The sequence below is a fragment of the Meriones unguiculatus genome, chromosome 7 (genome assembly GCF_030254825.1).
Source record: "Meriones unguiculatus strain TT.TT164.6M chromosome 7, Bangor_MerUng_6.1, whole genome shotgun sequence".
In the NCBI taxonomy this organism is placed as follows: Eukaryota; Metazoa; Chordata; class Mammalia; order Rodentia; family Muridae; genus Meriones; species Meriones unguiculatus.
In genome coordinates this window covers 120,995,459-121,021,267 of record NC_083355.1, presented here as the reverse complement: position 1 = coordinate 121,021,267, position 25,809 = coordinate 120,995,459, and the positions used below count along the sequence as shown (strand labels likewise).

Here is a 25,809-nt window from a genome sequence, read left to right as displayed (position 1 = left end):
GAATAAAAAGGCAGTGATAACAAAAACTGAAATTTTACAGCTAAAATTTATAACAAAAATGACATAATGGTACATAAAACTTTTAAATAATGAATAACCACTTAAAAGCAATAAAAATTTCCTACTTTGAAGAAGATAAAAAGGAATTGAAGAACAAATAAACAGAGCCTCTACATCCACAGAAAAAAGTAAACACTTCAACCTAAGAGTAAAGAAGTCCCAAAGAAATGGAACACAGAAAAGGTTAGAAAATAACTTTATAGGAAATACTAATCGGCAAAAGCCTCAACAAATCCAGGCAGAATAAACACAAAGCTGAGAAGGAGTAGGAAGCAAAGCCAAATAACCAAGGTCAGTGAGATGGCACAGTGGATACAGGAACTCAGTCCTCAGCACCGTCACACTCCCGAGTCCCCGTGCAAACAGAACGTCCTTCAGAGCTTGTGCTAGAATGGTTTGCACAGCTGTGAACAGTGCAGAGAACAATGACCAACATTCAAGGTTATCTTGACCTCCCATGCACACTGTGGGATACGCACACACACCATAAACACATATCACACACTCTGCACACACACATCATACTCACATAGACACATGCAGACACATCATCCACAATTCATGTGCACACATGCACAAAAACACAACCCCCCACATACACATCAAATACATGCACACAGAGAAGCACATCATACACACACACACCATGCCCACACAATGCACATATTTACACCATATACACATCACATACACACGGGACACATCACACACACGCTATGTACACATGTGTCATGCCATACACACACAAAAGAAGCGAAGTAAGTGACATATCTCAGAAGGGAAATAGTGATGGAAATTACTCGCTCAACCTGACGTCATGAAACCAGGAAGTGGTGGGAAGACACAGCCACTGCAATTCTCTTTAAGAGTTCAGCTGCTGCAACAACACGCTCCCACGGAAATAAAGACGCTGCTAGATAAACAAAAGGTCGATTTAACCTAAATGAATCTGCACAGGAGAAAAGCTAGAGCAACTCTTCGTGCAAAGCAGACATAACCGAGGAGGTCGCTATCAAAAGGACGAGGACCAGCCGGCATGGAGTGTGGCTCAGCGTGTGCCATGTGTGACAAGCCCAGCACCACCAGGAAAAGAGCCAGACTGGAGCCAGCAACAGGGGCAGACAGGGACCTGCACCGGCCAGAGAGGGCTGCGGCTTTAATGCCTGAAGTCCCAGGAGTTCTGAGCCTACGGTTCACCATGAAGGTGTGACAGAGGTGACTTGTGGTGACTGAAGCGCCTGCTCTCTCCCGTGTGTCTACGTGGTCTCCTTTCAGTGCGGGAGGGTCTCCTCCCCCTAAATGCTGGATTGCAAACCACCGAAACAACTTCAGCTTAACTTCATCCACTCATTTAAAGAGTTGACATACACACTCCGAGGTAGTCAGATGTAAACTTCAAAGTGTCACAGTTTTGCCATAACAAGTCTTTTCTAATTTTTTAAGATATGGAACTATTTAAGCACAAACTATAATATATCAATTCCCGTTCTAGTTTTATTCTGTTGCTCTGACAAACTCCATGATCCAGAAGCAACTTAGCACAGGAGTGGGTTCATTTCAGCTTACAGGTTCCAGGCCATCCCTGGAAAAGGGCAAGCAGAAACTCAAGCAGAATTGAGGCAGAAACCACAGAGGACGCTGCTCGCTGGCTCCCTCTCAGGCTCACGCTCCGCCCGCTCTCTTACACATCCCAGGACCATCTGCCCACAGTGGGTAAGTTGCTTCTGCAGCAATTAACAATCAGTCGAGTCCCCCAGGCCTCCGATCTAGGCAATGTCTCAATTGAGACTGCTTTCTTAGGTGATTCTAGACCATGTCAAGTTGACAACTGGAGCTAATTAGGATAATGTGTTTATAGCACACATAAACACAACTAAGAACAGGAGAACTCATGGGCTGTTCCAAAATCTCTACATTTCCAGAAATTACTAAACACAAAATCCAAAAGCCATAGATAAGCTACCAATCAAGAGATAAAGATAATGTAATAAAATAAAAGGAGAATAAGATTTAAAAGAGGGAAGATAATTAGTATGATAAGAAGAAAACAAGCAGCAAATGGCATGATTGATAAACCACATTGCCAGTTGCTTTAAATGTGAGGAAAAGAAATACAGTCTTTCAAAGTTGGAGGTCAGACTGCCGGGGAGGGACTGAGTGGTGAAAACATTTGCTGAGCATGTCTGAGTCCCCAGGCTCAATAAACAATAAGCAAACAAACAAAAAGAGACCAGAAGACTGGATTTTAAAATAAAATAAAGGAAAAAATCTATATACTATCTCTAAGAGGACATCCTAAATTATAAGAAACAGCTACAGGATGGAAAAGACACACCATTTAAAGACTAACCATAAAAAGCCAAATAGCTGTGTAATTATCAAACCCAAAGGAGTTGTACTAGAGGCAAAAAATACATTTTATTGTGTCATTACACACCAAGGAGATACATCAATAAAAGAAAAATATGCATAATAATGCTTTTTACTGACTGAACGATCTCCTTGAAGCACAGGAACCTGAGTTCAATTGCCAGAGCCCACAATAGAAAAAGGGAGAGGAAGGAAGGACAGAAGAAGAGAGGGAGGAAAGGAAGGAGGGAGGGAGCGGGATCAGGCAGTTGGTGTGTGCTCTAGGGACAATGCTGAGGAGGCAGAGACACTTGGCTCTCTAGGGTTGTGTGACCAACCAAGCCAGCACACTTGGTGAGTGCCAGGCCAGTGGTAAGTCCTGTCTCAAAACAAAGGTGGACAGCACTTGACATTGTCCCTGGCTTCAACACTCACAGGAAAATGTGTGTCCGTGCATGTACGCACACACCAGCATTTAGAAGAACATACACACACAAATATATACATATATGTGTTTGTATATTTAAAAAACCCTGACATAGTGGCACACAAATCTGCCACCAGAAATTACTTTAACACACAGTTCCTAGAAACTGATAGAATAAGCAAAAAAAAAAGAAAAAGAGAGAGACCTAACTGGTATTTCTGGGTCTCTCCTTTTTAAGTGCCTAGGGAAGGTTCACCATGGTAGGCCAAAGGCAGAGGTGAAAACATTGAAATTGTACACAGTATATTTTCCAGCTAAACTGAAGCTCTTCAATCGAGTTAAATGCAATTAAATCAGGAGTCATTATCAGCAAAACACAACATTAACAACCCCAACAATCTGGAGGTTGGTTCACTTGGAAATGACCTGTATCAGAAGGCAGACACGGCGGTGCACGTTTTTAATCCAAGCATTTAATGTGGAGTTGGGAAGATGTCAGTGAGTTCAAAGCCATCCTGGTCTGCATAGTATGGCCAGCAAGGACTGCACAGTAAGAGCTTTTGGAAAAGAAATGAGTATTAGAAAATGTTTCTGCGTGTGGATGAAAATGAAAACAGCACATCGTGTGTGTGCTGCCAAAGCGGTGTTTGGAGGCAGTCTTACAGCACTACCAGAGGAGAAGGGGCTGAAGTGAACTAACTCAAAAGTCTTATCCCGGCAACCTGGGAAAAGGACGAGCAGAAAACAAATCCATCCCAAAGACATTAGAAGAGAGAAAACAATAAAAGTGTGATGTGAAATAAAGAGTTGAGAGAGCATCACCAGAAGTAGGCTGGTTGAAAGCAGTTTAGGAGCCTCTGAACTAGTGAAAATGACACGGGTTTTGGATGTTTTATTTCTGGTTACATGGGAGTGTGGGGGTGTGCGCGGCCCTCCCGTCCGTGTGTGCACCACATGTATGCAGGTGTCTATGGGCGCCACAAGGGCGTGGGATGCCCCCTTGGGAATGGAGTTCTGGGTGGTCGTGAGAAAACTGATGTGGAAACAGCAAGAATAACAGGTTAAACTGTTTAAAAGATCAAGGAGAAATTTTGAAGAAATATATGCACAGCAAAGAAATGCACAGAGACACTAAACATCATTAGCTATTAGGGAAATGCAAATTAAAGCCACACGAGATAATTCTACACACAACTAAAATAGTTTGTTTTCATTAATTTCTGCTTTTTGTGGTTTTTGGAGGCTTGGTTTTGTTTTGCTTTTCTAGTCAGCAAAAATGTGTTAAATCCCTATGTGCCTTGGCCACTGCTCTGTGCTCTGGGTACCAGAGATGAATAGAACTTGGCCTCTTCTCAAAACCCACGGAGTCTAAAGAGGAAAGCAGTTACTAAAGAGCCCGCTTTCCTAGCTGGGACTGAGCTCAGTCAGCGTGTACTTTCCACACACCCACGAGGACCTGAGTTCAGATCCTGAATCACAGAGAACTCCACTGCTGGGCAAGGACGGTGGCACCCAGAGCTCACTGGCCAGCCAGCCCGGTCAGTCAGCGTGCTCAGCAGAACAGCATGTCTCAAAAATAAGGTCAAGAGTGGCTGAAGAGAGCATCAACTTCCGAGTTACACACACACACACACACACACACACACACACACACACACACACGGCATCTCCTCCAAACATACATGTGGACACCCACAAAACTCGTTACCATGTAACATGTGGAGTATATGACACACTGCCTCTCTCTCTCCTTCCCTCCCTCTCTCTTCTTCCTTCCCTCCCTTCCTCCTTCCCGCTGTCTCTGTCTCTGTCTCCCTGTCTCTGTCTCTCACTGTCTTTCTGTCTCTGTCTCTCTGTCTCCCTGTCTCTGTCTCCCTATCTCTGTCTCTCTCTGTTTCTCTGTCTCTCTGCCTCTGTCTCCCTGTCTCTGTCTCTCTCTGTCTCCCTCTGTCTCTCTGTCTTCCTCTGTCTCTCTGTCTCTCCCTGTCTCTGTCTCTCTCTGCCTCTCATTGTCTCTCTATCTCCCTCTATCTCTCTGTCTCTCTGTCTCTCACTCTGTCTCTCTTTGTCTCTGTCTGTCTCCCTCTGTCTCTCTGTAAATGTGTGTGTGTTTATGTGAGTGTAAATGTGTGTGTGTGTGTGTGTGTGTGTGTGCATGTACGCACATGCCTACGGAAGTCACCCACCTTGTCTTCCTTCTAACCCTAACCCTCATCAAGCTTGGCTTTCGAGGGCCTGGAGCTCACCAAGTAGACCAGGCGTGCCCCGGAGCTCTGCCTGTCTCCGCTTCCCTGGCACTGGGGTGCACGCGTGCACTGCATGCTCGCTTCTCACGCAGAGTGGGGCCTCGGCTTGGAGGCCAGCAGCTTACTGACAAGCTGTCGCCCAGCCTTTCAGCAAAGTCTCGCATTGTCATCTTATGTCTCAGGTTTGTCTTTGGGAACTTGAGGGTGAAGACTTGGGTGACGCTTTCTCTGTCTCCTGTTTCTGCCATGAAGACATGGTGCTCCGGGTACGCCCTCAGCCACCATGGAGAGCACCCACAAAGCACAGCTGGGCTCCAGCCCTCCAGGCTCCCACGCCTGGGGACCAGCCTCGCGTGAAAGAGTAGAGAGAAAAGTTAGCTGTACTGAATGCAGAGTACTCTCTCCTCGCCGTGACCCCTTAAACAAAGCAGTATTGCGTCTGCGAAGGACTTACACTGCACTGGGAGTTGTGCAGAACCTAGAGATTCCTCAAATTCTGTAAGAAGCTGCGTAGAAACTATTTTTCAGTGCAACAGAATCTTAGACACAGCCTGAGAATCTGAAGTTGGGAGGTCCACAAGGGCCTGCAACCAGTTCCTCAACGGACAGTGAGGGACAACCGTGCTAGAAAATAATACATCTGTGAGACAAGAGCACGCGACATTTTGGTGGAGAAGAAACAGAGGGAGAAGATGGACTTGTAGGTCTCCTGAGCAGACAGACCTATATGACAGTCTCGGGGTCCCAGTCCTGAGATCCCTCTCAACCTGCGCTGCCCTCTGGAGGGGAAGCAATGGGCTATGACTTAGACAGATGAAGTGTGGGTTTGTTTTGTTTTTGTTTTTTCGTAGCTCTGGCTGTCTTGAAACTTGTTCTGTAGCCCAGGCTGGCCTCAGAGATCAACCTGCCTCTGCCTCCCACGCGCTGGGATCACAGGCGTGCGCCACCCGATTGAGAGAGGAGTTTTGATCTGAGTTCCACTCCTGCTCAGGGCACTAGTGGCCTTGCTGTTAGCCTCTGCTCCTCGATTCCTTCTCTTTAATCTCCGGGTCGCTGGTTCTCAGAGCACAGCCCTGAGAACAGGTCACCAGCAGGACCAGCCAGCCATAGAAACAGTCGTTCAGCCCAGCCTCTGTGGCGGCGGGAGGAACTCCAGGGAAGCCCAGGCAATGCGTCTAACCCAGCCTCCCAGGGCACGGCGACGCCTCTGAAGGTGAGGAAGCTGTGCCCTCCAGAACCCGGGCTGGGTGTGCAACAGATGACACTCGTGGATGCAGGCACCGTACGGCCGACACAGGGAGGACCTCAGGTCACCACGTCACCTGTGTCCTTCCTTTCTCACCTTCACTCTGCCCCTCCCCATACATCTGCAGGTCCAATCCCTTTCCTTGTTTCTCTCTCTCCTCTGCACCACCCATCAGAAAACAACAGCCTACCAGGCTCACCCCTCCTAGGCCAATTATTGACAATGTTGCCCGCATGCTGACGAGAGAACCAATTAGCACAACTGCCTTTTTTCTCTTCACTGAACGGAAAAGCACTAACCGGCTATTTAAAGTCCTGTGGGAGCCGCCACACACAAAGCCCAGGGATTTGGCTGAATTCTTCACTTTCCAATTGCTTGTGTGGGTGCTGTGTATCAAAACCCAAACTAATTGCTCTGTAGGTCGCTGGCCTTCACCACGGCAACAGAATGTGGGAGTCATGGACGGAAGATGCAGCCACATGGGGCCCTGGGCAGAGGGAACGAGCGACCTTCCCCTTAAATCCGGGTCTGCATTTATTGCTGGTAAAGCTCAGAAGGAGAATTGCTGCTCTCACGTGCTGACAGGCACCCTGGAAGGAGCCGAGCCTCCGTGCCCGGCACGCTGGCTTCTCTCCACAGAGCCTGTTTGTGTAACGTTTTCATCACTTACCAGAACTTTGTTTTTCTAATCACTAGATTGATAGAAGTGAGAATGGAGTATCAGGGAGAAGGGCAAAGCTTAGACACAAATACACAAGCCCCACATTTGTATTAATACATTGGTTTAATTGACAATCAGTGTGTTTCCATTCAGTTTAAAACCAATTATTGTGATTTAGCTGAATCCGAGGGAAGTCTCCTTTTAAAGCTTAATTTGAGGTACTAGAAATAACTTTGAAAATGTCACAATTTTAATCAGTTTTATTGGGCAGATTATATACTATCAAGTGTCAATTCTGTCTGGGCAATTGTCAGGGTGCTTCAAAAATACTGTCGGCAGGATTTGGCAGCAGGAGCTGTGGGAGCTTTCAAGCCTGTTCACAGAGCTCTAGATTTCAGTGTCCTCACACTGACAAGCCCGTCAGTCCTCATCTCGGTTCTCTGAGGTCTGTCTTTCGGCTCTGCCCCAGCACATACGCTCCTGTGAGAGGTCAGCCACTGTGCCTCCTGTGCCGACCTCAGCCTCAGACAGTGTCCGACAGCTCAGTGTCCGGGTGGCCTGGCCTCTCCCGCAGGGTCCCGCCTCTGGCTTTCGACGGTGCCTCCTGAACACAGGTCCGTGCTGAGGGCCCTTGGGCTGGGCAGGCAGTGAATTTGGTTTTCTCTTCTTCCACCTTCTGCAGGTGCCCACATCCTATTTTGTATTTGGTAAGGGTGGGCATGTTTTTTCAAGGACGCTGTGTAAGACTGCACCGCGGCTATAGCCGTGAAGGACGTCCACTCGGGGTGTCGCAGTGCCCAGGCGTCACGCGTGAACTCTGCATTGCCGCACTCACGTAGGTCTGCTCACTTAACCTGCATAGACCCTGTGAGAAGGACAGCAGATCAGAGGCTCTCTGAGGGAGCTGGGCCTGCACACACCAGCACGGGAGGGCGGAGCTCAGGGCCGAGCCGGCCCTGGCCGGGAAGGCTGCTGTGCCCTGACTCTCCCTGCTCCTGGAGTTACAGTCAGCCTGACTGCAGCCGGGGCAAACTGACTCCAGAGAGCTGCTGCCCTCCGCCGCCAGCAGGCCCTTCCTGTGGAGGAAGGGGTGGGGGAGACCAGCACAGCCTCTTCCAGGAACCAGCCCTCCCATGCTCAGGGTTGCTCGGTGCTCTAGCTGCAATTGTGTGACCCTGGACGAGCACTTCGGCCTCTCTGACCTCGGCTTCCTGTTAGCAAGGCAGCACTGACGGAGCACCCTCGTCACGTCACGTATGCTGCTGTTGATGCTGCTTCCTACCCCAGCTCCAGCTCCAGGAGAGCTCCAGAAGCATCAAGTGGGCTCTGGGCTGTGTGTGCTTAGCGGCCGCCTCCTGCCTCATGAGCAGGCTGTCACTGCTCACAAAAACAATCTCATTTACCACATGAATATTAAAAGCTGACGGACTTATGCTAGTCAGTAATATGGCTGCCTTGAATAAGGATTAACGTCCGTACGGAATCTGCGTTTCTAAAGGTGCAGTGAGTAGCTGAGGAAGGCATTTCCCCTCCAGGTGATTTACTGCTGTGTACTCGCTGTGTGGATTATTCGGCCACCAGAACAGAGAGAATCCTAATGCGCACCACAATGTGAATGAAATCGGAGATCACATAATGAAATAAATCTGATTCTCCTTTTACTAGGTAGCTAGCATAGGCAAAACCATAGTGAGAAAAAGCAGAATAGAGGTTACCAGGTAGAGCAGGGGAAGGGAATGGGATAGTTGTCATTTCTGAAACATTTCTATTTAGGACGATGAAAATACTCTTGAAATAGGTAATGGTGGTGGCTGCAGAGGGCGGTAAATGTAATTGACGGCACTGGATTACACACCTAAAATAGTTTAAATAGTAAACTTCATTTTCAGTGTGGTGTGGTGTGTGTGTTTGTATGTGTGTGTGTGATATTTCTTACCACAATAATAAAAAGTCAAATGTTGAACTAAAACAGAGGCAAGCTTAAGGAAGGCCTGGGAAGGATGCTGCCTGAAAGAGGCAGGTTGGGCAGGAGATAGGATCAGCTGAGGGGCAGGAAGGGTGTGGGCTGCATGGAGGAAGGCCTGCTGTAATTCTGGCTCCCGTTCTAGTTGTGAAGCCAGGAGGGACCTGCCTTTCCTTACGCCCACAGCTCTTGCTCACACAGGCTGCCTGGAGAGCAAATCTCTCAGTTTTCATCGGCAGCTCAGGCCCTCAGAGCTGGAGGATGATTTAAGCAGTTGTTTATTAAATGGCATGATGGTGATGTCTAGAAAACAAAAGGGAGAAGCAACACGGGCTGGCCCTGCTTGCCACCGCCTTCCTTGCAGAGGGCAGACAGCTGATCCCTGAGGTCCCCAGGTCGCTAACAGTAACACAGAGCTGCCCACGTGGCAGGTATTGAGGAGGAAAGCCGCTTCCCACCCAAGGGTCTTGTGCTGGTCCCTCTCCCTGGCCCGTCTGCCTTCAGTCTCGCCACGATCCCCTGCCACTCCCCCCGCTCCTGCGCCATACAGGCTGCCCTTGGGGTGAGCGCGCTACTCACACGCACTTGGAAACCTGGCTGAGGAGCGAAGTGCCCTCCCCAGAGGCCTAGACACGCCTCCACTCCTAGAATCTGCATTCTCCCTCTAACTGCATGCATGGCTTCACTGCAACCCAAAAATTCAGTACAGGGGATATCACACCTGCTCGCATGACACAGCCCCGAGTGTGTGAGCACACAGCAAGGGTCTTTGAAGCGTAACTCACTGACGTCTGGCTCTGCCTAAAACATAGACCCAAAGGACAGAGCGCTGCTCTTCAAAGTGGAACTGTTTTCTTCACGTGTTCACTGTGCCTGTATTAGCTAAAGGACACTCTGCAGAGCCACATTTTGTCACCTTTCTGCAATATTAAGTTTCCTATTCTTTCTGTTGTTGTTTTTAGACAAGACTTACCATGTGCCCTGGGCTGGCCTGAGGCCAGCTATGTAGACCAGGCTGCCTCCAGCCAGAGGAGCCCCCCTGCCCTGGAAGGCTGAGGCTAACTACGCACCAGCACACTTAGCTGCTTCCTCGGTTCTTTGTTCTGAATTTTGCAGACGCTACCAGATAATTTCACCACACCAAAGCAGTAAAGATGACTGTGTAAGAGAAAGATGGGCGCACAAAGGGTTACAAAATTCTGTTCGCGCTTGACTTCTTAACCTGTGAGGAGGACAGTCCTGACCAATGGCAGTCCCACAATTCATATTCACCGGGTCCTGGACCTGGGACCTGACTTAGACCGCAAGGGTTTGGAAGCCAGATGAGTCTTTGCTGGGCTAGGTAGCTCTATCCAGTGGCTGGTGTCAGATTCAAACACAGCCTCAGAGAGGAAAGACAAGAAGGAGCACCCAGTGACAACAGAGAAGTAGAGGAGGTCACGGCCTACGGCCACGGAATACAAGCATAAGCAGCCACCGCCAGCTAGGAGCTCAGGGGATGCCGTTTCTCCCGCTTTGAGTTGGGTGTTCTGGCCTCAGGAACCTTGGAAGAATAACACTCTTGTTTGAAGCCAGCCAATTCCTGATGTGGGGTAAGGCAAACCTCAGAAGCAATGAGCTAACCCAGCAAGTGCCGAGGGTCCAGATGACGTTACGTGCTGACCAAGGAACCTCAGCCTGGGCTCGGTGGCAGAACTCCGCCTCAGCGGCCCCGTCTGTTGTGGATGTCTAGGTGCACTGGCCGCTGCCCTCCACAGTGCCTTGGCCTCTTTTGATCTTGTGCCTCCGCCACTCTGTCTGGCCTTGACTCCAATTTCGTGGTGATTCAGCGCCTCTGACCTCTGTGCACACCTGCACTCACACGCACATACGTGCTCACAGATGCACATAAGCACCCGTAATTTGAAATAATAGAAATAAACATTTCAGGAAAAAAACACTATGGATGATAGTTCCAGTTTGTGGAGGTAAAAAGAAAAGAACATTAGATTGGAAAATAAAGCAGAGGTAAATGATCCCACCAAGCCTCCTTCAAGTGAATTCATGCCAGAGACAGCAATGCCGATCACCACTCCTCTCCCAGCGCTTTCGAAACACACGCTCTCCAGTTTAAAAAGACAAACATGTCTCCACTGGTTAAAGAACAAACTTCTAACGGTCGGGGCCTTCCCTGTAAAGACAGGCCAGATCTCCAGCTTAGTCTCACAAGCTGGTGACTTGCTTGTCCTTGCTTTGCAGGAACCCCTCCAGATGCTGGATGAAGTCACTTCTGGGTCCTACAGTGATGCCGTCTGTCAGGTGTGCAGCTCGGGGCCGGCTCACCCAGACCGGTGACACCCCAGGCCGCAGCGCAGCCTTCGTACACAGCATGGCCACACGTGGTTTTTAGGTTAGCTTAAACCTCTCCCGGATTCCTCTGATTCACCAATGCTCACTGCAGAGTGCTTTTCCCACGGCTTACACACAGGATTCCAAGTCACACTTAGAGCACACTTAGAGCGGAGGGAGGGCTACAGCCGGAGATACAGACCAGCAGATCCACTTGGACTTTGCGTGTGCAAGGCCGCGATCCCATCTGCAGTTTACCGGGATGAAAGGAAAGCGCTCTTGTCGGAGCCGATGTCATGAGGCCTGCGCCCACTGCTCTGAGCACAGAGCTCTTGCCTGTAGCCCTAGCGCTCAGGACACTGAAACAGGAGGACGGCCATGAAGCCAAGGCCTCCCTCAACTCCATAGTGACCTGTCGGCTAGCCTGAGCTACCATGTGAGCCCACACTGCCCATACCAGGTGGTTTAACATAAACAGACTTTATGGGCTTTTACGATGACATTTCTCGGTTTGCAAAGAAATCAACCTGCAAAGCCAGCCTTGCTGCCCAAGGCAGGAGGATCAGGAATGTGAGACTCTGTCTCAATTAAAAATGAAAAACTGAGGTGCGATAGACTGATTTGCTGGGGTGCTTGCTTGACCCTTGAGACCCTGGGCTTGGTTTCCAGCACAGCATAAACCAGGCCTGGCGTGCGTGCCTGAGGTTCTGGCCCTCTCCTGGCAGAGGCAGTCACTTTGTGGCCAGCCCGGGGCACACCAGACCACCTATGAAACGATCTGCTGATGCCAGTTCTCAGTGTGGGAAGGCAGATGTGGTCTCTGTTTACAGGCAGCCTTCTGGGGACTTGGTGCAACAGCGTGCTCTTTGGCACAGAGCCCCAGCAGGAGAGCCTGGGGCTCCGGCTGGCTCCCCAGCTGCAGGCCTCAGCCCTGGCTCAATGCTTACTGCCCCTTTGCAGTCCCTGCAGCTGCTCCAGGCTCAACTCTCTGGCTTCCTAGATGCCACATTTATTTCGTGCTTGTCTGTGGGATTGCTCTAGGCAAACTGAAGTTGTTGAGGCCCATGAGGCACAATAAATTGAGTCCTAGAAAAACACCTTCAGTGTCAGGCAGCACGGAATGTGTGATCTGAAATGGAAGATAAAGAGGCATACAAAAGGCAGTAAATCAAGGTGGGTTTTGTTTTTTGTTTGTTTGTTCGTTGTTTGTTTGTTTTGCCTCGATGGCACCTGCCCAGGGTCCCCTTTCCGCCTGCAGCTCTGTTCCTTTGCCTCGCTTGGAAGCAGCACCTCCTGACGCTATGTACATAATTCCATGAAAAGCAATCTTCTCTGCTCCCTCAGGAGTGTCGGGAGCTGGTCCCTGGGGAAAAGAGGACTTTATGATTTGTCCAACGCCTTTTAAAAATCCTTCCCAAGTGAATCATTGCAATCTGCATGAGGCACTCAAGATAACGGCGCTGTCTAAAGTCTAACCAGCACTCAATCACCGAGGACGAGGACAGTGAAATATGGCCACTGTCAAGCCAAGTGCCTTTTTTTGAGGCCAGAAAAGGGGGACATTTCTATAACCATTAAATTCTGCCACAGTTGCTACATTGAATGCACTAAAGTTCTGGTCAAAGAAGAGGCAGAGCTGGGCTGAGAATATAGCTCAGCTGGTCATCCTAGCACGCTTCAGGCTGTGGCTTCCACCCCTAGCACAGCGTAGCTAGGTGTGGTGGCACACGCCGGCCTGTGATCCTGACACTCCGGAGGTTAAGGAGAAACAATTGTAACTTCAAGGTCATTCTTGGCTACATAGCAAGCTTGAAGCCAACCTAGGCTACGTGAAACACTGTATCAAATGAGGGGTGTGTGTTTGGTCCGCACCGCTTTCCCCAGCAAACTGACACATTGACTAGCTGTTGCATGGCCGGGCAGGAGGGAGCTTTTGAACTGAAAACTATAGGTGGTTATGCTTAGACTTCTTTCTTTTTTTGTCACTACCTCTTTACTTAATCTATGTCCAAGAGAAACTCAAAGGAAAGTATTAGGTGACCCTCAGTGGGGCAGTATAGAGGCTGACTGTGGTCCTGGAAAGGCTGGATGGGTGACATTTGCTAACTACTTGCCTGATCCAACAAAACCCAAGAAATCCAGCCTTCCTCAGAGCCTCACATACTGGATAATATTCACAGTAAATAGTCTTGAAAACCCACTTGTTCTCACTGAAGAAAGAGCACTGAAGACCACAGGGAACATTCCCATTGTAGGAATGTCTCATTGTAGGAAGTTGGAGAATGGACTTTCAGGTCCAGGGACCAGCTTTGCATTGGTGGATGCTGTATGGTTTGAGAACAGTTACCGTGCCCGATTTCATGCTTAGGTGGGATTGTGGCAACACTGAGAAGTGGGGCCTCAGGAGAAATTCCTTCCGAGGGCGTAATGCCTTTCTCAGGGAACAGGCTGAATCTCAGGGTACTCGGTGCTCGCCCCTCATCACTGTGTATCTGAAGAGAGTATTTTTCCCTCTGGAGAAGTTCCCAAGTAGTTCAATTAAAAACCCACACATTATTCTTTTTCTGTCCCCAAGCTTTGTCCAAAGCTATTCCTGGAATAACCCTGGCCATTAGTTATCACACTGGCTTTCTGGCTGTATATCTTCCAACACACAGCCCTGCGAGACGGAAACTTAACAGCCTATCTCTTGTCTTCTTTCCCTCCCTTATTAACTTCTGTGTGTGTCACTGGAGCTTTCTTTGCTTCTACAAGGAACCGAGAGAAACTATTTAAGGAGAGTAAAGGTTTACTTAGGTTCCCGGTTTCAGCCTATAATCTGATGTTTCAGACAACACCATGGCAGGGGGAGGTGATGGGAAAGGCATGCTCCCTTATGGTACCCAGGAGGCAGGAGGAAAGAGAGGAAGGGCCAGAACAAGGCAAATCTTTCCTGTTCTCACGAGGATTAGATGTTTAGTATATTAGGGGTCCTGCTTTGGTTGGTTTGGGCACAAAGCGTCACTATGGAGCCTAGCCTGACCTAGAACTACACACATGCGCCACCACACACAGCCACCAAGAATCCCTTTAAACGTCAGGACCTCCTGGGCTTATTCTCTTCGTGTGCAAAGTCTGTAGCAGGTGTTCATTTTATTAGCAATGTCTTTCTTCTTCCGCACATCTGGACCACACAGGCAGCCGCTCTCAATGACTACATCACCCGCACATTACACCTTGAGTATCACACCTTCATACCCCCCTCCTCCCTCCCTGCCTTCCTCTGCATATGTGTTCCTGTGTCTGTACACGTATGTGAACAGGGCAGAGGTTGACATCAGGTGTCTTTCAACTGCTTCCTGCCTTATTTTTTTTGAGGTGAGTCTCTCGTCAACTGTAACTCAGGAATTCAGCTAGACCGCTGTCCAGCAAGCTATGGGGACCGTCCTGTGCCGCTTCCAGTGCTGGGATCACAAGTGTGCATCACTATAGCCCGCACTTCCCTGTGAGTCCAAATCAAAGCCTCAGTTTATGCAGCAAGCGTGTGACCGACCGAGCCATCTCCGCAGCCTCAGATCTGCTCATTGCGTATGCCAGTCATACATTCCAAACAGCCCTCCTGAATGTGTGGAGAAAACCTGCCACAAACAGAAAATTGGCCACGTGGAAGTTAAGTTAAGTGATGCACTTGGTGCATCACAGGGCCAGCAGACCAGTGAGACATGCAGGCTTCCCGGGATTCCTTATACCATGGTGTGAATGACCGCTACTTTTTGCTTCATTGTCACAAATGGAGCCTCAGGGTTGCAAAGACTGACGGTTCCTTTGTCACTTAACAACCACTACTAGCACTGTATCAATTTAAAAAATGTGAGGGCTAAGGTTGAATCAGTGACTTGTGTCATGGTGGTAGAGATGTAAAATGTTGCAGCTACTGCACAAACTCTCTCAACAAGTTATACAAAAAAATTACTGCTGCCATTAAGGAGTCAGCTGAACCTTCCGAGGAAGGACAGGGTTTGGTTGCTGGAGCTATGCCTGGGAAGGCACAGTGGGCCCTGGCTCTTCCTCTTCTTCTGTCTTGGCTTTCTGGCTGCGAGTCAGTGAGCAGGTTTCCATGCCAGACATTCCTGCCCTGAGTAATGCCGCCTCAACAGAGGCTCAAAAGAGGAAGGCCAACCAGCCGTGAGCTAAAGCCTCCAAAACCATGAGACCCAATCGAGACTCCCTAACTGATTATCATGCACGTTTGCAGCTTTGGATAGCTGTAGACCATATATGTGAACTATGTAGAGCTATTAAATTCATAACAGCTGAAAGTAGAATATGGGCTGCTGGGGGCTGGGAGGAGACGGGAGGAAACCTGTTTAACGGGTGTAGGGCTTGCTCAATGGGGACCTTGATAAAAGTGTTCTGGAGAGAGACAGTGGTGACGACGCACAGCTTTGCGGCTATACCATTATTACCACTGTACAATTTGTATGCTAGCATGGTTTCTAAGAGTTTCAAAACTGCAAAAAGGTTGAGTAATTTGCTTAAAGTGGATTTGAAGTCATATGGGAAGAACACATCTCAAGAAATGCAAGTCATCTGATGTTACTTCATGGTGTGTATGAGCGGGTGGGCGAGGAGGGGAACAAAAGAGGAAAGTTAAGGTGGCAGAGGGAATCCATCTCCATATGAGGGCATCGTGCGGGTAGATGGAGACAACCTTACAGGGACTGAGTGAATCCAAAGTCAGAGCTGGAGGAAGAGAAAGTGCCCGAATTCTGTTGGTAGTTGGGAATGTTTCCTGTCCCATGCACCTTGGATGAGCCGAGTCCTTGAACGTCAATCAAGAGAAGGTGACTGCCAAAGCAGAAGGACATTGCTAGTCATCGCTCCACACCCTAACCTGACATGGAAAACAGGGATAAGCATGCGCTTCCTTGGCCTTTTGTTTGCCGTAAGGATCAGGCAGGATGATGCATGAGACATCCCGGAACAGTGCCGGGCACAAAGTCAAGACTATTCAGTTGTTTGGTTGTTATTACCGTGCTGGTCTCCATAAAGTGTTCCTTGGCCCTACTCATTTCAAGAGATGTGACGAAACAGGCGCCATCTTATCTGGCCAGTCCTCCCAGGCGCACTCGTCTTGTTACCTGGAGAAAATAATTGAAACTTGACCTCATGGGAACCGGAGTTATCCACCGTGGCATCTGCATTTTACAACCACTGCATAAACGTCCTTCCTGGTTGCTCTGATAACAGAGGCGGAAATGTACAGACTAGCCTGAACTATCGACATATAATTTAGCAGCACTAATAAAGAGAGCCCTATCCAATTTAACCCAACACAATGAGCTAATGAACTTTTATTCATTTAAGTAAAAAGCCGCAAGATCTGCTTTTGTGGTCCCACCCTTCGTGAGCATCTTTCTGTCCCGCACAAATGCGTGATAAAGAGGACAAAGGAGGGAAAATTAAACACTCCAGAACCTACAACTGTCTGTTATGCTTTGGAACTTTCTGCGCCCAGACTCACTCATCAGCTCTCACACATCCTCATTACGTAAAATGTGTACCAGGAAGAAGTGAAAATGAGCCCTCTTTCACTGTAAGCAGGCCTGAGGAAAGAAAACTTAAATCCTGGCATTTCAGGCTGTTTATTAATGACAGCAGTGTGATAAACAGCTCATTAATACTATTTCTCAGGCTGTGAAATAAGCCAAAATTGCCACAGGCAACTAATAATGTGAAGAAGCTTTTTTAATATTAATCTGAGTTAGACTTCTAGGCTTTCAAAAAGGGCCAGAAGAGATGTGTCTTAGGCTTCAGTGGCCATAAACCCTTGATCACAATTACACATGGCTGTCTTTTAGATGAAGAGGCAGCTGTGGCTAACGTGTAAATGAATAGGCCTAGTTTTGTCTCAATAAAACTTTATTCATAAATGGTTAAATCTCAAAACAGTCTTCTAAGTTAAGCAAGCTAGACACAGAGGGCATATGGTTGAATCCACTCGTGAGGTCTCACACAGATGGGCAGCAGGGTGGTGGCTGGCAGCAGCCAGGACACATAGGGTTCCAGTCTGCACTGATGGGAAACTTCTGCAATGTGTGCCGGGTCCACAAGTCATTGAGAGTCCTCAATGCCATTGAAGATAAGCCTAAAATTGTTTTTTTAAAATGGCTACTCTTAGGTGATGTATTTTTAAACAGTTTTTGTCTTCCTTAGTTATGCCAGGCTGCTGACTTGCCCGCTTGCTTCCTCCTGTGGCTCGCAGCGAATCCTTTCCACAGCTGCCATCGCTACCATCCCAGCTCCACAGCATCCTCTGCCGAACTGCACAGACAGAATGTTGCTTTGTGTGCGGAGGAAAGGAAGCGTGCGTTCACGGAGGCCGTGTCCTTTCCGGGGTTTGTCCTGACGGAGGCCGACGCTTTTAGTAAGCATGGGTTTGTGAGACAAATGCAAGAGCATGCGCTGTCCCGCCCGTTTGTAGACAGGCTTGGGGCGCTTCCAGCATTTACAGCAGGGTCCAGCAAGCCACAGCGTTCCTTCCCCAACAGCTGCTAGGACAGGGGTAGGGGAGCTCTAGGCTGCACCTGCAGGCAATGCTGTCGACAGGCTCCTTTCTGTCTGAGAGTGATTAGCTTGCTCATGTATGGAGCCCATGGCTTCGACTCCTCTCTCACCAAGTAATTGGATCAACTGACCTGGCCCTAACAAGGATCTCCTGCTGCAGCTGGTAAATGTTCAACCTTTCCTAACAAACCTGATTTCTTATCACTGAAACGGTGGCACGCAGAAATCTTCGCATTTTAAAAGAAAACCATTTTTAAATGTCATAAAAATATATGCATTATTATCAGAAGATAATATTAAGTCAACTAACCCAGTCCATTAAGACTTCTCAGTGATTAGAGTTCCCCATCTTGAGACTCCTACCCCAAAAGTGATGATGACCTGAGAACAGACTAAGGCAAACTATTTACAGGGTCATCGATTCTACATCTTCAACTAGTACAAGGGAGATCATTCTTTATTGGTCTGAGAAAACAGAGCTATTAATTTCAAATAAAGGAAAACAATCTGTTTTTCTATTAATAATAACCCAACACTTTAAAAACACCAATATTATTAAGTGTTGCTCTCTTAAAAGTCACTCAGATTATACAGCTTAGAACTTAGACATAGAAGTAATTTTTTAATATTTTTTTCAAGGTTTGTTTTCAGGGTTTTTTTTTTTTCCTTTCCTCCCTACAAACACTTCCAAATACTCTTCTCTATAATCCTTCAAATTCATGGCCTCTTTTTTCACTGGTTATTATTGCATGAATATATATATATATATACACACACACACACACATATGTATGTGTGTCACACAAACACATTCTTAAATATAACCAGTTCAGTCCAGAGAATGTTACTTACATGTGCGTTCTCCAGGCTGACTGGCACTGGACAGCCGAGTGACAGGCTCCTGCTGGGGGAGACCAGTGTGCCCCGTCCTGGCTTGCCTCAGTTGCTGTAGTTCTTTGTGTAGGGCTGAGGCCTCGTGGCGCCTCTCTGTCCAGCTTGGCATGTTCACTGGTGTTGTCCTTGCCTGGCTTACATTTGGGCAGTCATGTTGGTGAGGTTTTGTAGATGTCACTTCCAACCCAGGCAGGAGGCACAGTCTCACAGAAAAGTCCCCGTTCTCTGGTTCTTACAGCTCCTCTGCCCCCTTCCTCAACGTTCTCCTAGCCTTAGGTGCAGGAGTGTTTTGTAGATATGTCCACTGGCTTCAGAACTTCACTGTTGGGCTGGTTGAGGGTTTCTGTAGTGGTCTCCATCAGTTGGATCTCCTTGATGAGGGGTGGAAACTAAACGTGTCTATGGGTGTAAGGACAATGTTTATTGACTGTTGTAAGGGATTATGACAGTTCGGTGAATCAGCAGTTGTAGGTTCTCTGCCAGTAGCCATGACTTCCCTAGCTTTGAGTAGTTGGCTAGGTTTGCAGTACCAGGCATAGTTTCCTTCTTGTTGAGTGTGTCTTGAGTCCGAGTGGAGAGCTATTGGTTACAGCCAAAGTCTCTGTGCCATTACTGCACCCTCACGGTTATTGTGCTATGCGGATGGTTGGTGGGGCTCATGAGTATCATAGCTGGGCAGGATGGCTGATTGCCTCCTTCCTTTGGAAGTGTGTAAGGTGCCTTCAGGTACCAGGAAAAGTAGTCCTGAGGGAGGGGCTTTCAGGTCAGTTCCAACTTATGGGTCTCTGGGCCCTGTGTCTAGAATGCATGGTGCCTTCAGCGATGGGAACGTACCTTCCACCTCTGAGAGGTAACTAAGGACCATTGAGAGATGTATGTTTGGGTGTCTCTTGGCCAGCCTTGGCCAACAACTCAAAGCAGGGCTTCTAACGGCTGGCATCAGGGATTTTGTTAGGTATTTTGGGCTCCTGGAGGGAGCATTGTCAAGCCTATAAGAGAAAAGTTCATTAAAACTACATATGTGTATTTTTACATGAAACTGAATATATGATGGGCTTTTGAAGAAAGTCGTTAGTAGTATGGCTTTTTGTGGCTTTCTCAGACGTCTGTATTTTACCCACCCACCTCCCTCTTTCTTCTGTATTTGCAACCTCTTCACTGTTTAAAAAACCCCCTTTGCCTATCAGACACTGTAAACATTTTTAATTAAGTTTTTTCCCTTAATATTTAGGAAAAATATTTTTATGACTATGTGAGAAAGACATTGATTTTAGAAGTTTCCAAACTGCAGATACCAGAGAATTTTGACTATTTCATTTGACACCAACAGAGATTGCTTAATTTTTTAACATAATTCCTAGCCTTCTTTTTTTTCAGCAATTGATCCTGCTACCCACAAAACACTGAAAGTACTGGATCTAGCAAGGCTAGATATTCTAATAAATAAAAAATATATTTATACTACAAACTTCATTTTCTTCTAGTAATTTTCTTCTGCAGGCACTAAAATTTTGGCCTAAAATACTTGGTCTAAAAACAAGAAAGTGGCAGCAACATTTGCTAGTCTAGTTTAACGTGGCCCTGCTCCAGCCTTGTGTCTGAGCAGAGGCTGAGAAGAAAATGAAAGGCTCTGACGGCTGGGAATTTATAGTCAGCAAAATGATTAGGTTACAGCATTCACGCCTAAACACTCGACGTATTTACAGACGCCTTGAAAAATCACCACAGTCTGCAGACTGTTACCTGTTGACCTTTGAAAGTAGAAGCAAGTAAATTTTGCCCTCAGGACCCCTCTTTCATTTTGAAGTTTAATATAGTGTCATTGGTTCTCCAATATCCATGGTGCCAATTTCCCACTGATGTCTTATATCTTGGGTTTCTTTTCTCCAGTTAGGAAAGCAGAGTGATGAAATGGGTGAGGTAACGCTTGAGCACAGAGGCTTTGCAATTACACGGTGTTTCCAGGAAAATCCACCATGTTTTGACAGTGAGGATCAGGACAGTGATAAGTAAGAGCAGCAGCCCTTCGGGGCATAGCACAGGGTGGGCGTGGGGCTCAGCGAAGCCACTGGCTGAGAACACTACAGACCATGTGCAGAGCTGTCTCCTCTGCTTACTTCTATGAAGTCTTTGGTGAGGCTCATTTTTCTGTTGAGAAGACAGAACGCCCCTTGCAAAGCAAAATGCTTGTCTGAGAAGCATTCACTGAAGAGGCTTTTTTTCTAATCCCCAAAGCAAGGGAGGCATCATAGTTCAGGATTATATTTTTATAGGGAAATTAGGTGTACCTAATTTATTTTCTACAGCTGCCTTATAGCTCTCCAGATTGACAAAATTTCACTGGCTGCGCTTTTAGTTCATGAAAGTTGCCCACTAATTTATGGTAGGAAGTTAAAAGCCAGGACACCTCTCAGTGGCATCCCTCTTCATGACTGGGCTTTTCTAGAACCCTCAGGGGCTGAACCTTCAGAGTGCCTGTTTCTGTCATTATAAACCATTCCACTCTGGCCCTGCATGAGAAGGAGCCAGATGGAAGCTTTTACAAGATGGATGCTCTTACGCGATTGGACCTGCTTACTCCGCACACTGGCGATAGTTTGTTCAGGTTTTACGCAAGACAAAGTCATCTTAATATGTGTTCCAGGCTGGCCTTGAACCTGTGGTGCTCCACCCCTGCCTCCAGTAACTTTGAATTTCATACTGTGATTTGGCCTACCATTCCTGGTAGAGCTACTGAACTACCCTTCCAACTCCAGTGCCCGTCACTGTGAAAGCCAAGGCTGAGTGTACAAAGAGCTGACACTCAGCTTGGGTGTGAGACGCGAGGAGCCTCCAATGAGCGGTTTAACAGAGGTTAGTAGTGACAGCATTAAAATAACTGCCCAGAGCTGGGGTTCCTGTTCAAACTGATTGGCACCCAAAATGTCCTTGACTATTCCGGATTTTGCAGGTCATACCTGCGTGTTTTGGGCTACCTAGTGAATCAGCCCAAACACAGACATCACTTCCATCGCTCATACCGCTCCTGCCAGTCCGTGGTGTAACTGTGCAAGGTCTTTGCTGGGCCTGGGACTGAGCCTGGATCTTGCTCATGCAGCAGTTGTGAACTATTCACTGTTGGCTTCTGAAGTTTCAAGTTCAGGGTCATTTCCAATCTTGAAAGTATAGATTACCAGGCTGCGCTCAAAATAGGCCCACAAGCCTTATAGACTCTCCTTGTCGTGGAAAGAGAGATGCGCAGTAATTGTCATCGCCGCTTGCTGGGTATGGAGCTTGTGGATGGAGGAGGTTGAGAAATTTGTCCATGGTAAACTGAAATCAAGAAACAGTCAGTGTTTGTCATATGTTGGAAGACACAGTGATAACTTTGTTTCTGCCAGGCAAGTAAGAAATGTTTCATAGAGGGCTGCGCGCGTAGCTTGTGGGAAAGGTCCTGCTTAGCACGTGTGCAAAACACTAGAAGTAAACACACAGGTCCAGAGAGCAGCTGTCACCCCTGTTCTCGCCAACATCCCACCTAGCTCAGAAGTCACCTGGCTGCCCTGGCTCTCCTGTCGACGTCTTTCGGTTTTGAAAAGTCGCTTAACTGCTATGTCCTTTTAGTAGAACAGTAGTATTTTCTTCCCCCCCCCCCCAAGGCCCATGGACTATTCACTTTCAGGCTCTTGGCCATCTTAGCAGTGTGAGGCCAGGGTTCCACCTTATGGCCTGCTCTCAGTTCCTGGTGTGTGAGACGTGCGCGCACACGCTGTCTAAAAGAGAAAGTAAGAGGAAGGAAGGAGGGAAGGAGGGAAGGAAGGAAGGAAGGAAGGGAGGGAGGGAGGAAGGGAGGGCGGGAGGGAGGGAGGGAGGGAATGAAGGAGGGAGGGAGGGAAAGGAGGGAGAAGAGGGGAGGGAGGGAGGGAGGGAGGGAGGGAGGGAGGGAGGGAGGGAGGGAGGGAAGGCAGCAAGTTAAACTTCAGATGTAACACATTAGAAACTATGTCAATTTACTCCCGTCACTTTAAATGCATATAACTACTTTCAGGACTGGGAGCTGAAACACCAATGCCATAGAAGTTCTTTGTGGCAGATCACCAGTGATATTTGCTTCTTACGCTTTTCTTAATGATTTTCTCTTAAGTATGATGCATTCATTCAATAGTCATTTAAAACACAACAAATTCCCTTGTTTAAATGCAAAAGGCGGCATAAGCTGCTGGCTTCTGCAGGGTGGTACAGATTGGCCACGGTGACATTTCAGTTGATAACTTTGGTCATAACATTGCTACGCATCTTTAACGTCCAACAGAGGGCTTTAAATGCAATTCAGCTACTGGGAACTGTCTAAATAGATAACTTTCTGCTATAGTTAATTTAAAGCCTGAACTTTTCCTGAACCTCTGACGCAAATTACAATTCTTGCTAATTGATTGATGAATTAATGGTTTTATTTTTAAAATGTGCATAATCTCTTATGTATCCTCCAATGGATTTTAACTAATGAACTATTATGATTAAAAAAAAAAAATCACTTAAACACTTACGTCAAGAACTGTGCTGTGTGGTGGCTTACCTGGATATCATCCCGGCCCCGGGGACCTGAAGCAGCATCCTCAGAGTACCCAGTGATAGAGGAAGAGGCTGGCCTCACCTCTGCACACACTCCTGCACACACATCCATAGGCTTCTGTGCATACATGGTCACACACAGGCAAACATGCACACACACATACTATACATGTCTGCATGTGCAAAATTCCCTTGTTTTAACTTATATATTTGTCTAACATTTTATATTTTTTTCAAACACACTACATGTCCAATCAAAATTTACAAGTAATTTTAGTAAATTCTTCCTAGCTTATTAAAATAAAACTATTTGAATTTATCGCCTTAGCAGACATTCAAACGCCATTTGTAAACTTCATTTTTTATGTTCCCTATTGCATGTCAACTTTAAATCACGAGTGTCAATCAGGCACTTCCAATTAAAAAGCACAAAACAATTAATTAAGTACAGCGACGTGTCAGGCAGTGTCTAATGGGTGATGTCCTGGCACACGAAGCACGCTTATGTCGATGATCGAGTCTCTTTGTGATGTACAGCCTCCTCCATGGAGTCCCAGTGTCAAAGCCACCTCTCCCCGACCCCACACGCCACGCCACAATGCTGCTAGTCAGCAGCCCCATTCTTTGCAGAGACTGCAGCCTCAGATGTGTTCACGGCTTAAGCGGGGTCAGATGTGCTTTCCTCTCCCCACTGACTAATGGAGGACCCAGGCGTGCTTTTATCTGTCACGCGATGCTCCGCCCCCTGAAAATGCATCCTTTGGGTACACTTCAGGGTTTACCTTCACGCAAGTTATCTTCAGCTGTGGCCTAAGAGTGACAGAATTCTTCACGAGCCGCTCGGGATGCAGCTGATTGTCCTCCACTCTGACTGGCTTCATGATTTAGCCCCTCCCGTATTTACTCAATGTCTCCTGGGCCACTACTTGATTGTCACATTAACAGCTACACATTAAAGCACATGCAGCTTTTGTAAAAATACGCAAACATCCATAAATTAAATGTAGACTCTAGCCCAGAAAAATATGATTTCCACCTTAATTTTCTAATTCATTTGTATTTTTTTGTCAGTGCTGGGGATCAAACCCAGGACCTTGCACATACTAAGCAGGTACCATACTAAGCAGGTACCGTAGGAAGCAGGCACTACAGCGCTGGCCTCTACCTCTGCCTCATGTTTATTTATTAGAGCTTAGGTCACAGTGTGGGGACAGCTCATCAGCCATTCGTGCCAAAAGCCAGCACCTCCCACTCAAATCAAGCATATCCTAACAGTCCTTCCCACGCAAGCACGAAGTTTCAGTACATTTCCTAAACTCGCCACAGCACACCTAATTAGCCTCATTTTCACCATTGTTTTCAGGAAGTGTAAGCTGTCCAGGTTAGAGTTTTCATAAAAACAATCCTCCGCAGATTAGCATAACAATATTTAATTTACATCGCCTGCAATAATAATTAAAGCAGTTTCCAGCTTTCGTGTTACAAACAGAATACAGTGAACTTGTATTGGCTCATGAGCTTTTTATATTCTGGTGGCTGACTTCCTTTGAGATGGATCCCATCAGTACTGTTACACAGTGAGCAGATGGACTTGGCTGTGGATATTAATGACTATTGCTTTTAATGTTTTCCAGAGATGCTTATTTGATCACAGTTGTGTCAATATTGCATTTCTTTGTTTTGTTTGCATGTTCTTTAGTTTGGGCAAGTCACGTACGGTAAACGCGAGTAGCGTGGTGCTTTGGTAACTAACTGCAATAAAGCTTACTAAACTTTCGTGTGCTTTGCATTTATCTTATATGATTTATCTGTCTGAAGCCTTTGTGCATGTTCAACTGGAGCTTGATAATTTTCTCAGATATTCAAATTAATCTTTATGCATTTTGTTAACCTTTTGCTACTTACATTTCATGTAATCTTTTTCTTTATTAAGGTTTATCACTATATTTTGTATCCTAGGCATATTTAAGCATTTTATTTTAATCTTTATGGAAATTAATCTAGCAATATTTTGAACCATGATTTTCTGGCTTTTTAAAAAATACATGTTGCATGAAGGTAAAGATCATGCTTATTTTTTTAAACAAAATCTTTAAGTTCTAACACTTGCCCTGGTACTGACTATCTTTAAATTCCATTTTCAAATATTCAACATCTTCAAGTGTTTGGTGATTACATACACTGGAAACACCAAAACCTACACTCTGTGAGATTCACAGTGTGTTACTAGAGTGATGAAGTTCTAGTGATTAGCTAAAAAACAAACAAAACTCAAACAGAAAACAAGCAACTCCCGACCCCCACCTATAAAACTTTCTTTAACCAAACAGCATACAAGTTTAATTTGCCCAGAGAACCTGTGTTAACTTCTATTATACACCAAAGAGAAAAAAGCAGATTTCATAAATTATGTATTGATGCCAGAGCATATTCATTTACTTAATTTCTTTCTCTTTCTCGGGGAGCGGGGGATGAGGGGCTTTATTAATTTATTCTCTCATATATTACGTCCTGACTGCAGCTTCCCTGCCTTCTCTG

The 25,809-nt window shown here is 46.8% G+C and overlaps 1 long non-coding RNA gene across 1 annotated transcript in view; it reads right to left on the bottom strand.

Moving 5' to 3' along the window:
• LOC132655316 (uncharacterized) overlaps positions 1 to 25,809 on the bottom strand; it is an 89,030-nt gene that overhangs the window by 18,788 nt on the left and 44,433 nt on the right. Inside the window, exon 3 of the long non-coding RNA XR_009593172.1 lies at positions 18,679 to 22,032. This is a non-coding gene — a long non-coding RNA (uncharacterized LOC132655316). The remainder of the gene's footprint in view (positions 1 to 18,678; positions 22,033 to 25,809) is intronic.